The sequence below is a fragment of the Anthonomus grandis genome, chromosome 15 (genome assembly GCF_022605725.1).
Source record: "Anthonomus grandis grandis chromosome 15, icAntGran1.3, whole genome shotgun sequence".
Classification (NCBI taxonomy): Eukaryota; Metazoa; Arthropoda; class Insecta; order Coleoptera; family Curculionidae; genus Anthonomus; species Anthonomus grandis.
Window position 1 is genome coordinate 10,586,396 of NC_065560.1, and position 18,536 is coordinate 10,604,931.

Sequence of the window (18,536 nt, forward strand, 5' to 3'; positions counted from 1 at the left end):
TCAATATCAAAATATGGAACTTAAAACAATTTTTGTTTAATTTAAAATGTTATTAGCTTGACATATATTTACTAATAAAGTTGTAATCATTTTTCTATAGGTGGTCGAAGACGCTCTATGGAGCTCTCTGAGATGGATGACAAGAAGCTAAAGAAATAAATTTTAGCGAAAATCTAAGTTCGCACAAAAATGCCTGAGCAGTTAAGTTAAGAGAAGATACCATATATCTCTATACCGGCCTGGCCAACGAAGCTCTTAGATACCGAAATCAATGTAGTAAATGGCATTAACAAGTCTGAGTCACATGTTAAAAAGAGAATGATACCGTGTCTCCTACTCCTACTCTTTTAACTATAGTTCAACATTAAAAATTGAAAGTAGAGATGGTCAAGACGTGCGGCGTATTCAAATTCCCCTTCTGGTGAAGAATTGTTGTTTCTTTAGCTAGCGCTTTGCCTATGAATTTCTATTGCATAGTTATTTTGTCATCTAAGAAAAATACATTTGTGAATAATGTCATGTAATTATAATGCTTCCACCAATTTTCTATTTTGCAGTTTATCACCACTGGCGAAGCACATCTTTTATGTTGACATAAAAGCATAAATAAGAACTTAAAAAATACACCAATGAAATTTTTTTGAAAACTACAACCTGAATGGATTGGTTCTCGAGAAAATTTTTAAGCCAAAAAATTCCAGACTATAAGAATAAAGTTTTTTTAATAGGTATTTATGCCAGACCCTATGGAATGCCTTTGAAATATCCAGAGCTATTGCACGAAATACGTTATATTTCTCGATAGTGTCGGTTCAAACACGTGTGACAAATGCTAAAAAGTCGCCATTAAGCCCGTGTTTTTGAAACACACTGACGGTCGCTTATGATGTTGGTGGACTTCAGATATGTCAAAATTTGCTGGTTGACAAGTTTCTCCGAGGGGCGGTGCACTGGTCAAAAAACATACTGGACTTCCTGAAAAAGAGAAGGTACAGGGTGTCTCAAATATGAGGGTGACCATAGGGATCTGAAAGCTGTAAGAGTTACGGGGTCGGTTAAATGGAGGAAAAGTTGCGCAATTTGGAGCCTAGTAAAATGACGTTTAAAAAATGTTACAATTCCAGATACTTCTGAAGTTATCCGAAAAAAAAACGAAATTTGTCAAAATCGTTTTTACCTTCAACCGACTTTACATAAAGAGATATCGGAAAACTAAAGACAGTTTTTCGTTGCCACTTTTTATGCTCTACAACATGACACAAAAAAAAATTCGACGTTTCGTTTTTTTCGATCATCATCAACTTTATTTTTTCTTATGGACGCTATATTGGATTTTCTCATTTTTAAAAAGTATTTTTAATTGCCTTTAAAATGAGGTATCGCACTTGCATATCCGATTACTCCTTCTAGTACTTCGCATAAGAACTCAATGGGATTTGTTAACAAGTTTATCTGGAAAATTATCATCAACTCTGTGTTATATATTAACCAAAGTTATAAAATACCCCGTATTCAATTGATACATTTTCATTGAATTGGTTAAAAAAAAACTATATCAAATACAGAGTATTTTATAGCTTCAGTTCATATAAAATAAATTTATTTGGAAATCCCATCGATTTATCTTTCTCTCTTGTACTCGAGGAGTTCTTATGTGAAGTACTAGAAGGAGCAATTGGATATGCAAGTGCGATACCTCATTTTAAAGGCAATTAAAAATACTTTTTAAAAATGAGAAAATCTAGTATGGCAACCATAAGAAAAAATAAACTTGATGATATTCGAAAAAAAACGAAACGTCGAAGTATTTTTTTTTGCGTCATGTTGTAGGACATAAAAAGTGGCAATGAAAAACTGTTTTTAGTTTTCCAATGTCTTTTTAAATGAAGTTGGTAGAAGATAAGTATCCTGAATTTTAAAAATTTTTAAACGTCATTTTATTAAGCTCCAAATTGCGCAACTTTGCCTCCATTTAACCGACCCTGTAACTCTTACTGTTTCCGAGATTGCAATGGTCACCCTCGAATTTGGGACACCCTGTATATCCCAAATTTCCCCGAACTTCCTTGAACATATATTATCTTGATTTTTATACAATTTTACATGTTTAGAGTAAATTTCTTCTCAACCTCTCAACCTCTTTCTGCCCAACACTCTTTCTCATTTACAACACTTACATGTTAAATATTGAGGTTATAATACCCTTCCTCTCCAATGATCCCCCTTGGCTATACTTGTCATATTGCTTAATTTTGTACAAAACTTTATTATGGTTATATAAGTTATATTATTTATTGTTATTTAAAATATGTCTATATACTTTTCCTCTTAAAGAATCCTACAGGTAAAAGGCGGACATTGTACAATATTTTAAAAAAACATGCAGCCAGTTCTAAGTATGCATTGAATTTCTGATATTAGATCTTAATATTATGTCTCATTCATATTCAATTTGAACACAAATTAAGTAGCTTAGACACTGATTTGCATCCATTGACATTAAATTTCAAATTGAGTTATTCATCATGTTCATTTAGTTCATTTGAATTCGTTGATTTTTTGTCTGTTTGAATCTTTTTAAGGTTAATATTAAAATTTTCCATAATATGAAGTTATTCTAAATATATAGATGCCATATTGAATATAGGTAGGGCTGGCAGTGTTTAGTGATGTTAGTATAACAGCTCAGATCAGAAGATTTTTCAATTTGCCATTTTGGACAAATCTCACAATTCTTACATAAATCTAAAAAAGTATCTTTTATAAATCTAATAGTGCTGATTTAAATTGGCAACTTGATCTAGTAATAAATAAAGGTTTTTACCTAGCCTGTCCTTTTAATTAGACTTCAAAGTCACGATGTTGAGTCCTGCAAATATCTGCTTAGTTTATCATGTTTTAGTCTCTAAAAAGTATAAGTGGCACTTTACAGTTGCACTTATTATATTATTATATAGTGTCTTCAACCAAAATGCTTATTCTTACAAATTTTTGGTTTTGACTTGTGTTTTGTGAAGTGTTGTTGTAAAATTATGAGTTATAGGTTTTACAAATCTTTTTCATGCTATCTACTAGCTCAGAGATTGTCTTTTATTCTCGTGTTCAACTGTTACTTTGCATAGTTCTACAAAAATATCACAAAACGACTATTATCCTTCTAAGATATTTACTAAAACAATTTTCTGATACATTAGTATGTAATAGCCCTATTCAACGAGGATCAAGTGTTGGGTGGAAAAATCTGAGATAATCGAGGCAACTGATGTACCTACAGATAGCAGAATTTTGAGTGAAATATTTAAAAAATTATCTCAGTGGCTCAGAATGAAATAAAGAAAAAACCTTTTGGAATCTGCTTGCTGTATTTTTTCTGCTAAAATTAAAAAGCATAAACTAAATACATAATACTTTATTCACTCTTAATATAAGTGACACAGAACAATGTACTTATATGAATTACATTTTTCTTATCTAAATTAGTTTACAAGATAATATTAAGTTTACCTAGTAGGATTTTCTAATTTTCTCAACCATATTTTGTAAGGTAGATCATATATACTCGTAAATAGAAACTTCATTTAATAAAATAGTATATAGAAGAGGAATACGAATAGAGATATTTAATTATTTTTCTTTGGATTAAGGCTAATTGACCTATTAAAAGTGATCGACTACCCAAACAATCCACATCCTCCAATGGATGTCCTGCACTGGTCCGAACTAGGCCGAAAGGTCCATGGACTATATGGACATTCTCTAAATCATAATGTTGTACAAACTGATGGATTTTAAATTATCTTTATCCAATGAAGTTTTATTAGCCATTTAAAAGATCTTTTGAAAAATGTAGTTAGCTTACCAAAAAGTAAGCTTTGTGAGAAGCTCAAATTTGGACTCATATTTTATGGGTACCTCATAAACATGGGTGATGAAAGATCTTTATTTTGATGAATACCTATGAATAACGTAACATGGATTTAGAACATTTTTAATCCCACGGCTTAGAAACAATGAGAAACTATTGGATAAATATTAATGAATTAATGAATAGCTGTATTTTCATTTTAATGAAAAATACTCATTTAGGGACGTCCTATACGAATAAATTTACAAAATTTTTAATGTCATGATTTCAATAAGATAAGAAAATATTGGTAAATAATGATAAAAATCTATTGGACAATTCTAATAGAAGTGTTTAACATAAGAACCAAGGTAGTACCGTTTAATGGACCTGTTTCGCAAAAAACCTGGAGGTCCAGTGGACTTCTTGCACGAAAGTTGATGTTACCATTGCTTATTCTCCCCATTAACAAATTCTTCATCCATTATCTGTTCAATGAAAAATTTTATCTAATAGTCCTATGGACGCTAAAGTTTGTAAAATTTGAATAGTGCCATAGACGTCAACTGGGTTTTTTCATAAATTTAATGGATGTCTACTGGAAATTAATTTTAATTAAAAGGAAACCTTATCCGTTGGATATATTTGTGCTGCCTGGGTATTTATTTTTGTGGATCAATGCATATACGAGGGTGGTCCCAGAAGTACCCGACCCAAGAAAGAAAACACGAAAATTTTGGAAAAAAATGTATTTATTTTTCAACATAATCTCCTTTCAGCTCTATACACTTTTTCCAGCGATGTTTTATAAGTTCGATACCCTTTTTATAATAAGAACTGTCTTGCGCCTCGAAATAGCCATTAACTGCAGACATCACTTCTTCATCGTTGGAAAATCTTTGACCACTGAGCCAGTTTTTTAAGTTTGGAAACAGAAAATAATCTGAGGGAGCTAAATCTGGCGAATAGCGTGCATGAGGTAGCAATTCAAACTTTAATTCGTTAATTTTGGCCATTGCAATAACGGATTTGTGAGCTGGTGTATTGTCTTGATGAAACAACACTTTCTTCTTAACCAAATGCGGCCGTTTTTGCTTGATTTATTCGCTCAAACGTTGCAATAAATTCGCATAATACTCGCTGTTGATAGTTTTACCTTTTTCAAGATAGTTCTTTCAGATTTCTCATGTCATTCAGCTTTCTCATGTCAAAATTTTCAGTTAATATGCGATGTACCGCACTTTTTGAAATGCTTACTATGTCCGATAGCTCGCGCACTTTTAGTCGACGATCATTCAGTTGTCTTTTCGATAAGATAGCTGTATCAGAGTCTTTTTAAATTGATAAGGCTTTAGCTAAGGTTCTTCTAGTGCTATGGTAATTCTGGTGTTTTCAAAAATAAATAGTAAAAACAGATATTCAAAATACTACGATTCTTATACCAAATTACGCTCTACCAATAAACCTACATAATTCCGAGTATGTACATACGCTACTAGTTTTATTTAAGTTGATTCATTTTGCAGCAAATCTTCTTAATGCTCTGTTTAAAAAAAAAACAATTAATTAAAGACCAACTGTACATTTTCTCTCTAAAATGACTGGTTCACTAAATTTAGATATAGGGAAAATGATCGCAAATCCAGTCCAAATTGAAATAAAAACTGGATTTTTACTTTCTTATATACAAGCAAAAGAATTAGACTATCACAGGATAAAATTGAGAAGCTGATTATTATTCACTCTAAATTAGTTATAAACAGAAAAGCATTAATTTTCAATGCTAGATCATTTCCACTTTTGAAACAGACAAATATTATGCTGTTTCATTATATTTTATATTATGCTAGGACGGACACTAGATTATGAACCGGAGATTGAGTCTAAATCAGATGCTTGGTCTAAGACTTAAAAAATTGTATTTTTTTACATATCAAATTATAATAAAAAACGTTTTTTGTATAATAGTTTGATTAACATATTTTCAAAGCCACATGATTTTTATTTAAAAAAAAATCATTCTTAAAAGTAAGTGGTTTTAAGTGTGGACTGGGTATAGTCAATCAATCATAATTTCGATGTGTGACTATCGTAATATCGTCGTTATGTAATAAGTCAGTCATCATAATAAAATCATAAAAAAACGGGTACACTCTGTACAATTCATGTAGCAATAAAAACCGTGACTCTAGAAAAAATAAAATCTTCCGATCAATAAAGATAAGGATCTTAAACAATTTTAAAAAACAATAAATCAAATCTTCATAGTAATACTACTAAATAAATCCGTGGCGTATTTTTATCGTAACCAGTGAATTGCATAATTTTGGCATAGATAACCATACAAATCGATACTTTTCCAAATTAAATACACAAAAAAAGTATATCACGTATGAGACTCGTGCTGTATTTTTTATTATTCATACGTGATAAACAATCATTAACGTCTATGCCAAGATGTAAAATGTCAGAGACGTAATTGTATATTATCAATGCACATTAGGTTTAAGTTTTACTTTAAATTAAACAAAATCCGCAATTGTAATAAAATCATATGATTTCGTCTGCCTTATTCCACTTAATGAGAAATGTGTCATTTTGTTGCGCAAGATGATGAGTTACAAAATAAAGGCGGGCATATACGCAAATATTTATTTATACATAAGTAAATTAATACAGGAGAGTCTGCGTTTGAAAGTGGTAGAGCTGACTAGAAGTAAATATGAACTACTAACCGAAAATCCTACATCAAGTAAGAGAAAGAAATTACTGAGCGCTCAAAAAAATTCTACATATCTTTATGATGCATTGCGGACCTAACTCACTCTACACTACAGAAGCTACTATACATTTCTACTAAGTAGCTTTTACGGGCTTCCTAAAAAACACAAAGAAGGGACATAAAGACGGACTTTGTAACCTATCGGAACTTGGCAAAATCATCACCGAACACAGATTTCCTTGAACGAAAGCTTATTTCGTCGAACTCCTTGAGGCCACTCACGTTAGATCCACAGATAACTTAGTAAGCTTTGATGTTAATAGTCTATCTATAAATATTCCAATCGGAGAAGCTCTTAACATCATCAGTGAAAGACTTAGCCAGGAAGCAATATTTGCAAAACGCATTGGACTTTAAACTCAAGTTCTGCCTTCGATATGATGACATATTTAATTAGGATGCATAAAAGCAATACAAAGCTGGCAAATTTTTTGGAGAATACCAATAACATTTATTAAGACAAACGGAGTTAGAAACTTATAAAGAACTATCGTTTTTAGATATTCCTGTAAGGAACAATAATGGACGTCCAAGGGCATCAATAAATAGGAAATTCCATATAGGAGGGATAGCACAATAATAAATCATCACCAAAGATTTATTATTGTGGTATCTCTCCCAAAGAAGAATGGGTATGTAAGTAAACTATTAAAGACAACTATTAGGAAAGCAGCAGAAATAACAAGGAAAGAACTACAGCAACTTGAGTATACTACAGATTTAGATCATCAGGGAAACTTAGGAAAATTGGTAAAAAATTCAACGTTAAGACTTCCTTCACTGCGAAGACAACTATACGTATTTAGTATCGAAGATCAAATCAGAATACTACTGGACACCAAGTACTGCATATACCAAATCCTCTATAAATGTGGAGAGTTATAGATAGGTGAGAAAAAACACTTCAACACAGGATAAAAGAACATCGAAAGTGCAACTCAGACAAGAGAAGAACTAACTATTCGTGATATAAAACACTGTGAAAATCATATCTGGAAGGAGACAGAAATAAATACGGGTTAAGACATTCTCGAATAGCTAATCGGTTCTTAGGGCCCTAAGCGCCTTTATATATACTACTACTTCAAACTACTACTGGAATACCACAGCAAACTCAATGACTTGGCAACTCGGAATCCAATAACTCTGGTCTGGGCACCAGGATATGAGTGGCACGCTGGGAATGAGACGACGGACCTCTACGCAAAAAAAGAGGCTGGGAGAAACTTTATTGGACCCATCCCATCTTTTGGGTTCAACAAAGTTTTCCTTAAAGAAGATATTGTGAAATGGACATTGTCCAGGATAATCCTAAATTCGAATGTTATCAATGGGTTGATTCACTCCAAAAAGTTTCTGAGCTTCGAAACTGGGAGAGCTAATCTAGCTCTAAGACTAGATAGGAAAAACCTAAGGACGCTGGTAGGGTCACAAATAAGCCACTACATCTGCAACAGCCACCTATACAGAATGGATTTTGGAATTTGACAACGACATCTACAGATTCTACGGTAGGGAAGAGGAGTCGATGGAATACTCGATTGCAAATTGCGAAGCACTGGGCCACAGAAGGTACAGAATCTTACACACATATAGGCTGAGTGAAAAGGATCTGCTGATACTCCCACTGATAGAGCTGATTCCTCTAACGTATTGAATATATAGAGACAGGGGAAGCATAATAGGACAACAATAATTGTCGCAGTGCAAAAGGTCACTCGGGGCCAGACCCCATTGCACTGCATAACAATATAACATTGAAAGAAAAGAAGAATATTAGAAGCAACTTTTATTAAGCCAAATCAAATAATCTTCAGCTAGAGCTGATATCAATAGCCATTGTCAATATTCCCAATATCTGGACACCTCTACTGTCGGAACACTCCAAGATCTAATACACTTTACATATGATTGTTGAATAGTGGTTGTTGGTAGTTTATATTTGTTAATGGTTAGAGATGCTTCCCAACTGAAAATTATACTAAATTTAAATTAAAAGCAATATACGTTTGAAAATTAGACCTTACTGATACAGGATAGATTTGTTATAATCTTTCCTATGTTACTAACCTCACAAGAACCTGATACCTCCTTGTAAAATAAAAAAGTTCAGCAACAAACTTATTATAAGAAGAATTAAGGCAATCCTGATGATCCCAAGCTTGAGATAAATTTTTAAATACTTTAATTTTTTTAATTTTTTCCTTTAGGCATTTATTGATTTATTTATATATTTTCTACAATAGTGATATTCAGGTAAATTAAATAAAATTATGTGGTATAGGTGTTGTGCATGGTACAGCTAATTATACTTGAATATAAAGACCTTTATTATAATGTTAATGATATACATTCACACTCTGAGATACATAGATGAATTGTCTCATCTTGTTATAAATTCAAAATATGGGTTATTAAAATAGTACTAAAAGGATACTTCCTTTTTGAGGATCTTTTCTACCTTGAACATAAGTCTATGTAGCGCTGTCCCTGTTGTCCTTCCTGCAGTGTTTTGATGGAGAAGATCATCAATTTAAGCTTCTACATATCAACTTATTGCTCTAAGAAATTCTATCTAAGAATGGTCTATTTTTACAGGTTTATTTATAAACCCCACTCTGACGAACTACAATCTTACCGGTTGAATTGGGCCTCATCGTCTCAGTCAGCTTGTTTATTATAGTTTCTAGTCCATGCCACATAATTGCTAGAAAAATTATGTCAGGACCGGCAGATCACATTTGCTTATAGCCTATTTGATCTTTTCAAATATCAGTGCCACATCCGTTTATCAATGACTCCTGCAGTAGAGTCATTCTAAGATGTTCTCGTTGTCAGGTATTTAAATACGGAAATGAACCCGAAATAAGTAGGTCAGGGTGTTTCTTGCTGCCAGTGTGTATTTATTTTTTTCTGTATAAATTCAGTTTATAATGCATATTTGTTCTTTAGCGAGCATCTTCTGAAGTAAGCCATTCTCTAGCATTCTCTTCCTTTTTAGTTGCCCTCCATTAAGCCTTTTTTATTTTGTTGTTCCGGGTGATGTATTCTGTTAAAAGTATTCTATATGTCTCTTACCTATAAGAACTTTTTCAACAATTCTTCATTAATTTGAAATTTCTAAGTTATTTGTTAAATATAAATTCACATCATACCCCAAGATTAGCTCGGTCCCTAAAGAGCTTCAGCTTTTCACTAGCTTACAGCCTCCTTTGGTCGGAGCTTGAAACTCGGAATTTCACGTAATATATCCTGGACGAGTCTGCCCTGTTCCTCGCACAGAAGAATATCTGGATATCTGCGATCAACGATATCCTAATACTTTTCACCATATATCCCAGCTTAAGGGTAAGATATCCTAGGGGCGTTTAGTGACTTGTCACCAATATAGTCGGTCTTAGTAAGGCGCTTGATTTTTTCATCCTCCTTTGTTTGTTCGATTTGGGACTTTCTCGGATTTTCAACAGTCCTGTGTCTGTGGAAAGAGCAATAAAAAGTGCCTGCCATTATTTACTGCTCTTTCCAGAGAGTGCACTTAAAGCTGTGGACATTTTTTGTGATGCCATTTTTAGTCTGTCAACTTCCTTGGTTCCGATAGCGGATTGCCTGACCCCTGAGGCTTCCGCAGTGTCTAATTAATTAATTTAATTTGGTCCATGTACCTATGAATATGGATAATGAGTTGGTCCTCGTTTACCCGAAAAACTGTGATATGAAATCTATTAATGTTTGGTGTAGTGGCCTGTGAAAACACCATGCATGGTAGGTTTTTCCTAGTGCCTTAAGCTTGATTTTGTAGAACAATAATTACTGTTTGTCACTATAGTTTGATTTTAATTCTCATAATGAAATAATTTGCAATCACGGATGTAATAATAACATTTTAAAGTTTTTAAAATGTTTTTTATTTTAAACTTTTGTATCGATTAGCTCATAAAAGCTTATAGTGCACGTTACATCATGTACCAGTTTTAATATATTGAATAACACGGCTAGGCAATAAAAATCTGCTAGTGTATGCCCTCTTAAAATAATTTGCTGCTATTCGAAAATCCGCTCCACCTTCTGCGCTCCTACTACGCCAACTGCTTTTCCTGTCGCTCTCAGTTCCTTGTGATCTTGCAATTTTCAGTGGTGTAGGATCTATTCTTTTTCTAGAGGATCTCAAATATAAGTAATTCATTCATTTCATTAGATTATCTCAGGTAAAATTCAGACATAATGTACCAGAGAATATTTCTCTGCTACACCACTGTCTATTCCTGCGGACACAATACAATCGGTAGGCGCACTGTGTTGTCAAATTGTTACAATATTCTTTAATTCTACCATATTCTTAAATAGCTATAAGTTTAACTACTGTATATAGTGAACTGGACTTAATAAGGTGTCTAATTTAGATTAAACAGTTAACATTTAGCATTTGATGAGTTTTTTCTAAGCACAAAAACATGAAAAAAAAAATTGAAAAGCTTTGGGAGAACTATTAAAAAAGCTAAAATTTGAGAAAAGGGAAACTTTTTTTAACGTAAATTCTTAAATGCGCTAGTAGTTTTTAATATTCTTATTTAGTATAATAGGTTCAATAGTAATTCTGAAAGGAGGAAAAAGATTCAACCTTTCTTGAAAGGCGCATTCTTTATTATACTATTGGTGTTGCTAAGTGATTTATTGATTAATATTAAAGTTGGAATGCTGAGAGCATTACAAAGTTTAATAAAGTTGATTTGATCTTTAAAATTTTGAACATATATATTGCATTATTTTTTTGGTAGAATAAATCTAGCACCATTAGGAATATATCTTGTTTTCAGCTCTTTAAATATGGAATTTTTGTGTTAAACATATGGAAAATATAATTTGAAAAAAAAATATTGACGCTAAAATACATCTCAATAAACAAAACATTAAAACTAGATCCAATCATTAATAAAAATTATCTATAATTGACAGCTAATGCTTGAAATGACTTAAATGACCAACGTATTTTATAATTTTTACCATAAACGAAAAACAGTATCTATATATTAAAATATGTAATAAATAAATTGTCTATTCGAAATGTTTTTGCAGCACATTGAATTTTTATAGCCCTAATCATATTCATGGTAATGACGATTTTATAGCGATAGATAAAGGTTTTTCGTATTCTTTGGATTTTTATCTATCCTTATAGGAAAAACCAAATTAGTTACAATCACGGTTACCAGTAAACCAAGCTCCATATTTAAATAGACCCTTATGCGTTTGGCAAAATATTCAGAAGTTATAGTATATTATTCACCATCTTGCAATATTAAATCTCTGCACAAGTTTAAAGGTAATTGTTTAAAGTGATCAATTAATTTAATTTGTAAAAACTTTATACATCCTCATAGGTTAAAAATTATATGCATACAAATATTCGTTAAAGACTTACTAATTCGAATTATTGCCATACGATTTAACAATTTTTTTGGGTTTTCAGCAAATTGTATTAAAACTTATACATATAGAGTGGCCCTATTTATTGATTGTTCAACAGTTTATCATTTAGCAAAAAACTAGATTCGCCTTTATATTCACATGCTGGTGATGCCCACTTAACTTGCTTCTATCAAAATGTTCGTGGTCTTAACACTAAAACCGAGACTTTTTTCTTCCCGCCATTGCTCAGGATTTTCACACCATATGCATCACCGAGACATGGTCGAGGCCAGAGATATCTAGTGGTGAAATATTTTCAAAGACTTATGATGTTTACCGGTCGGACCGAAAATTTGAATCTGTTAATGCCACACGTGGTGGCGGAGTTCTCTGTGGAGTTTCTAAAAACATTGTGTCTGAAAAAATTAGTTTGTCTGATTTTTGCAACAGTATTGTGCCCTCTATCGATGTTGTTGGCTGTAAATTTACTATTAGGTTACAGATATTTTACATGATTATTTTGTACATCCCACCATCTATCACATCTGTAATTTTCGAGCAATGTCTGGATCAGTTTACACTTTTAATATCAAAGCTAAACTATAATGTAATAATAGTGGGCGATTTTAACGTGTCTGATTTTTCTATTAACTCACCTACAGGTAATCATGTTAGTCAAAAGTCTATTGCTGTGAATAATTTTGCAACACTTTTAGTCTTGTTCAGTGTAATAACATCCTAAACTATAATAACAGAATATTGGATCTTGTTTTATCTAACTTCACCGTACTGTTTCTCATAGTGACGTGCCTTTTGTCTTGGAGGATTTGCATCACCCTGCACTGGAAATAGATTTTACTGTCTCAGGCTAACGTGTCCATAATTTTCAGCTTAATAAAAACTTAACCCATTCTTTTAACTTTAGAAAGGCCAACTTCTATCTCCTTTATGACTCGATCCTTGAAGCTGACTGGTCTACTGTGTATTTATCCTGTAACGTTAATGATGCATGTGGAGCCCTAAATGATATATTGAATGGCATATTTGCCGCATACATTCCTTTTAAGCAGCAACGTGAATAAAGATTTCCAAATTATTATTCTCGAGAATTGATTAAGAACATTTATAGGAAACAAAAGGCTTTCAAGGACTTTAAAATGTACAATTCTCCATTCTTTCAAAATAAAAATTACATTATATTAGACGCCTTATCAAAATACAAATACGCAATGAATATAAATTGTATATATTATCAAACACTGAAAGGAATATTTCTTTGGACCCATCTACTATCTAGCTTTTGGAATATTATTGGTTCTAAGAAGGCTGGCACCAGGATTCCTGGTATGATGAGGCTACCCGATGACGTGATAATTAAAGACCCACAAGACATAGTTAATGCTTTTGCACTGTTCTTTGGTGAGGCATTTATACAATCAAATTTCATTAACCATTCGTCGACGTCTGATAATGTGCCCCACATTGACATTTCCAACGTTGATGCTTCCCAGATTATTTTGGCTAGTAAAGAACTTAAAAATAAGTTAACATCTGGTGTAGACCGTGTGCCTAGCTTCTTGGTTAAAGATTGCATTGGTGTCCTGGCTGATCCGCTGACCTACATTTTCAACTTAATACTGTCAACAGAGCAGATTTCTGAAATTTTGAAGACTGCTAAAATAAAACCTATTTTAAAAGCTGGGAACTTTGATCAAATCGTGAAATACAGGCCAATCTCATTACTCTGTAACTTCTCAAAAATTTTCGAAATTATCCTGAATCGGTCGCTATTTAGTCACGCAAAAGAACTCGTCTCTGAGGACCAGCATGGATTTTTTAGCGGGCGATCTTGTGTTACTAACTTATCCTATCTGTCTAGCCACATCTGTGAATCACTTTGTTGTGTTTTTCTTCAGAACTGTCTAAATACATTGGAGGTATGATGCGCTGTTAACAGGTTAGGCTTGAATGCGGCTAAATGTAGTGTGGTCAGTTACTCTAGATCAAAAACACCCTTAAATTTTGATTACTTTATTAATCATACTATTTTGAGTAGATTAGAGCAAATTACTGATCTTAATATTACCTTTGACTCTGAATTTACATTCGTTTCACACTTCAACAACATAGTCAAGTCAGCCCTGAGAAGGCTTGGGTTCATAATTCTTCGGAATCCAATAACTTCAACAATTCGTTCTCAGGATTTTACTTTGGAATCTACATTAAGACTGCTTTTCTGTTGCTTTGTGAGATCAAAACTGGAGTTTGGCTGCATTATATGGAACCCGCTCTATCAGAATCATGTTGGTCTCCTTGAATCTGTTCAGCGTAGATTTGCTAAGTTTTTGGCCTTCAGGCAGGATGGCATATATCCAGTTAGAAGGTTTGATTATCGGCAACTATTGAAACGCTTCAATCTACATCCATTACATCTCAGAAGAATGATCTCTGTAAAATTCCTGCATGGGTTACTGAATGGATTAATTGATAGTCCTGTACTTCTTTCTGGTGTACGTTTCATGGTGCCTAGGCTTAATGCTAGACATCCCCTAACATTCTTTCTGCCAAGGCCTCACATTAACATCCTGTTGAAATTGCCACTATATAAAATATGCGCTATATTTAATCGGATCTGTCACATGTGCAATATAAATTTCTCTCCGGTTCATGTGATGTCGATATCTTGATGGATCATTACTCTTGGGATTAAGACCCATGTGTTTAAGTTATAGTTAATAGGTATATTGCAGTTAATTTAATTTAATTTTGTTGAATATATTAAACTTTTATAATTGGGTTTTTATATCATATTAATAGTTATTTGTTCTAATTTTTTGGATAACTTTTGAGATTGTGACTTTACTTTACTCTACTTTTTTTCTTTTCTTTTCATTCTTTTAGGTTTGTTTTGTGTTTTTTTTAACTATATGTTTCATTGTTTTGCAACTGTTTCCTGTTATTGGGCAAGTTGCCTGTTGGAAATAAAGGCTTATTATTATTATTACTTAATATATAATTATTTACAAACTACAAATGCTTACGCTACAACTATAAGCTAAAAGCTACAACTATAGAAGTTACCACTACAAACTTCTATAGTTGTAAAGCAGATTAGATAACAATTTGGCAAAAAGTAGAGCATGAGAAAGAATGGCTCAACTTCTAACATTACTGGTGGTATGAGAACCACACCAGATCTTTGTAATGAACTGTACGACTATTATGGACATTTATGTGGAATCAGTAGTAAGCTAACTGACAAAACAGTGTATACTCACACAGACAACTCTCACAACAGAACTAGTGAAGTAATGCCGTTGCACTTTAATAGAAGATTTCATTAAAAACAGGATAGGACTTAACTGGATTCAGGGAGACAACGACAATAAGCTCGACGATCTTAAGCCACTATAGAGCCTTTCGAGGGTGTGAAAAACTAATTAAAATTCACTTTCATTGCATTTTAAAAGCGGTAGGATAACAACCATGATTGCAATTTGTCTAAGGAGCCTCTCTCCTTCGCTGCCATATCGGAGCTAATTGAATAGTGTCAATTACATTGTCACTTGTTCCACTTGTACGTAACGAGGCACTGTGCAGGGCATTTAACTAACTCTTATGTTTGCTTTAAAACTTAACAAACTGAAATTTAGAATTTTATTATAAAACAAATTGTTTCGACGCAAGAAAAGGAGAGCTATCGATATTTTGGTACGTTTAAAAGAGTATTTTGACGTCTGATACAATATTGACTGAAAAATCTAAACCTTAAACGCTCTCTAAGGTGTTCCACTACAGAAGATTCCATGCAGAATAGCAGCATGCGAAATATACTCTCTCTCGATCCTAGATATTCAACCACTTTAGTGCAATTAACTTGTATTTGACGTGATCGACGCTTAAATTATAATTAAAATGAATACAAGAATTCTGCATGCGTTGTAACCTTTTTTTATGTTACTTCTATAGAGGTAGCCCATACACAAAATTTCAATATGCAGTAGGAGAGAGAAGACCTTTTTGAACTGTATTTTGAGCATATCTTTACTTTTGTACAGATTTTGCAATGAGTTTTAAAAGACTCTTGCTAATTGGCTACGAAATCGCAAATTAAAAATAATGCCGAGATTCTTACATTTACTCGCGATTGAAATTGGACTGTAAGATACATGAATAGCTAAATTATTTGATGCCCAGTATCAGGACCAAAGTATATTACGACTGACTTGAACAAATTTAGTCGCAACTTAATATTTTTATGAAATTTAACTACTCACTCTAAACACTCAGTCAATCGAAGAACAGCTTCGTCCGCAATCCTTTAGAGAAACTGGTATAGATTTGGAAGTAATCCGCCTATCTTTGAACCATAAAATCATTGATAATAGAATCTACATGTTAAATACATAACATAGAGCAAAGGTCCCAAAATTGATTCCTATGGTACGCCTTTGGTCGAAGGCTTTAAAAAAGATTTCTTAACCTCAAACCGCACGAACTGTGTTCTACCTAATAGATAACTCAAAAAAACAAACAGACAAAAGAGAAAATCCTAAAAAACTCAACTTAGCGCACAGAAGTTTCTGATCTATTGGGTCCTATGCCTTACTGTAATCAAGTAGAACCAGTCTTGTAGTATTACCCTTAGAAGCTACTTTATCTATATCAGGGACGCTTAATGAAATATAGACGTTATACTATATAATTTTTTCCAGGATCTTAGAACATACATATAACAAAATTATTAGTAAATCAGAAAACATTACGAGTTTATTATTTTTGGACAAAGAGAGAATCACAAATGATACTGCTTGGGAAATTGGCCATACAGAATGCATTCATTAAAAAGATGTATAAGAAAAGCTGTATAACTGGGCAACAGAGTTTATTTATTTGGATCGTTATGCTATCAGACCCACAGGCATAATTATTGATTTAATAGTAGATATTGCGCTTGGAACAACAATTTCCAAAGAAGAAGCAAACTTAAAACTGGTTGTCGAATGGACTTGCTTATATTTTTTTATATAATCGTTAGTAATATCTATTGGTAAAGCATCAACAGGCTCTATAAAAAATTGGTTATATCTTCGGGATTTAAATTATGGGGTATTGTTATATTATTTTCTTATTAACCATAAATATTAAAGTAATCTAAAGCTTTTCATGTATCGTTATTACTGTTATTTCGTGCAACAAATTGTAAATAGGCCCTTTTTTTTCTAGAATAGCATATGTAAAATACTTTCTTATTTCTTCCTAGAAAAAACTGGTCGTGAAACGCAGAGAGCAGGACAATGAAAAAACAAAATTAAGAGTAGTCTCTTTAAATCATTTTTTTCGTGTTAGAATTAAGGTGCATTGTAACGCTTTTTTAAGTTGGCACGCTGTATTTAAAGAAGAATAAAGCGAATAAAGTCATTTATTATAACCAATATTACTCTTAAAGATCAGCGGGGAAAAAATAATAAGCGAGCAATATCAAAAGATCAGAATATATTAATTTATGAACAAATATATTCTTTTACGGCATATCAAAAGCTATCCCGTAAAAAAAAAGTAATTATGAAAGAAAAGAGTATCAATATCTGGATATCTGAATAGTAGACTTAATGTGAAAATCATTAAATGTTCAAAACTAAATATCCTCAGACAACAGTTATACATACACACAGAATTCAGCTACGAGTATTACAAATTTTTTTCACAAAATTTTACTAAAAATTTGGCCGTTTTCAAATAGATATGTGTAAAATATAAAGAGTTGAGTTTAAAAATATAAAGTTTTTCTCTAGGAGGGTTGCTTAGCTGTTGCCTAACTTCTAATACATAAAAAATGCCAAACAAGGTTTCTAATATTTAAAGGATACTATTAGAGAGTGTCATGATAGTGCTGATTTGGTAGGGCTGGTATTTGACTATATGCACAATGTTCAATTACGCAATAATGTTGTTCAATAATGCACAAGAAGTCTTTGTCAAAACCTAACTGAAAGTAATTGTGTTTCGTATACATAATTTAAAAACAGGTAATAATTAATTTTTTTGGCATACCAACAAAGGTTCCAAAGAAATATATACTTTTGTTGCTCGATTATCTCGAAATCAATATACCTTCCAATGTAAAAAACTAAAGTTTTTTTGTGACAACTGCCCCGGTCATAAAAAGAATAACGCCATTATCAGACTCTGTTCAGCCCTTACAAAGCATTTCCATAAAATTGAACATTTTTTTCCCTATTCAAGGGCATTACTTTCTACCCTGCGTTGGGGATTTTGGCGTGATAAAGAGAAAATTTGATAGAATTTTTAAAATTCATAAGTACACGGAACTTGTTTTGAAATGGAAATTGTGAATTCAGTTTACAGTAAAAGAAGCTCAAACCAATGCGATTCTGAACTTTAAGGAAGACCTCATAAGTATTATAAGAAAACATGCCTGTCGACTGAATCTGAGAAACAAATTGTTCCGCGAAGTCAAAAAAACTTCTTTTGGAATGTCTA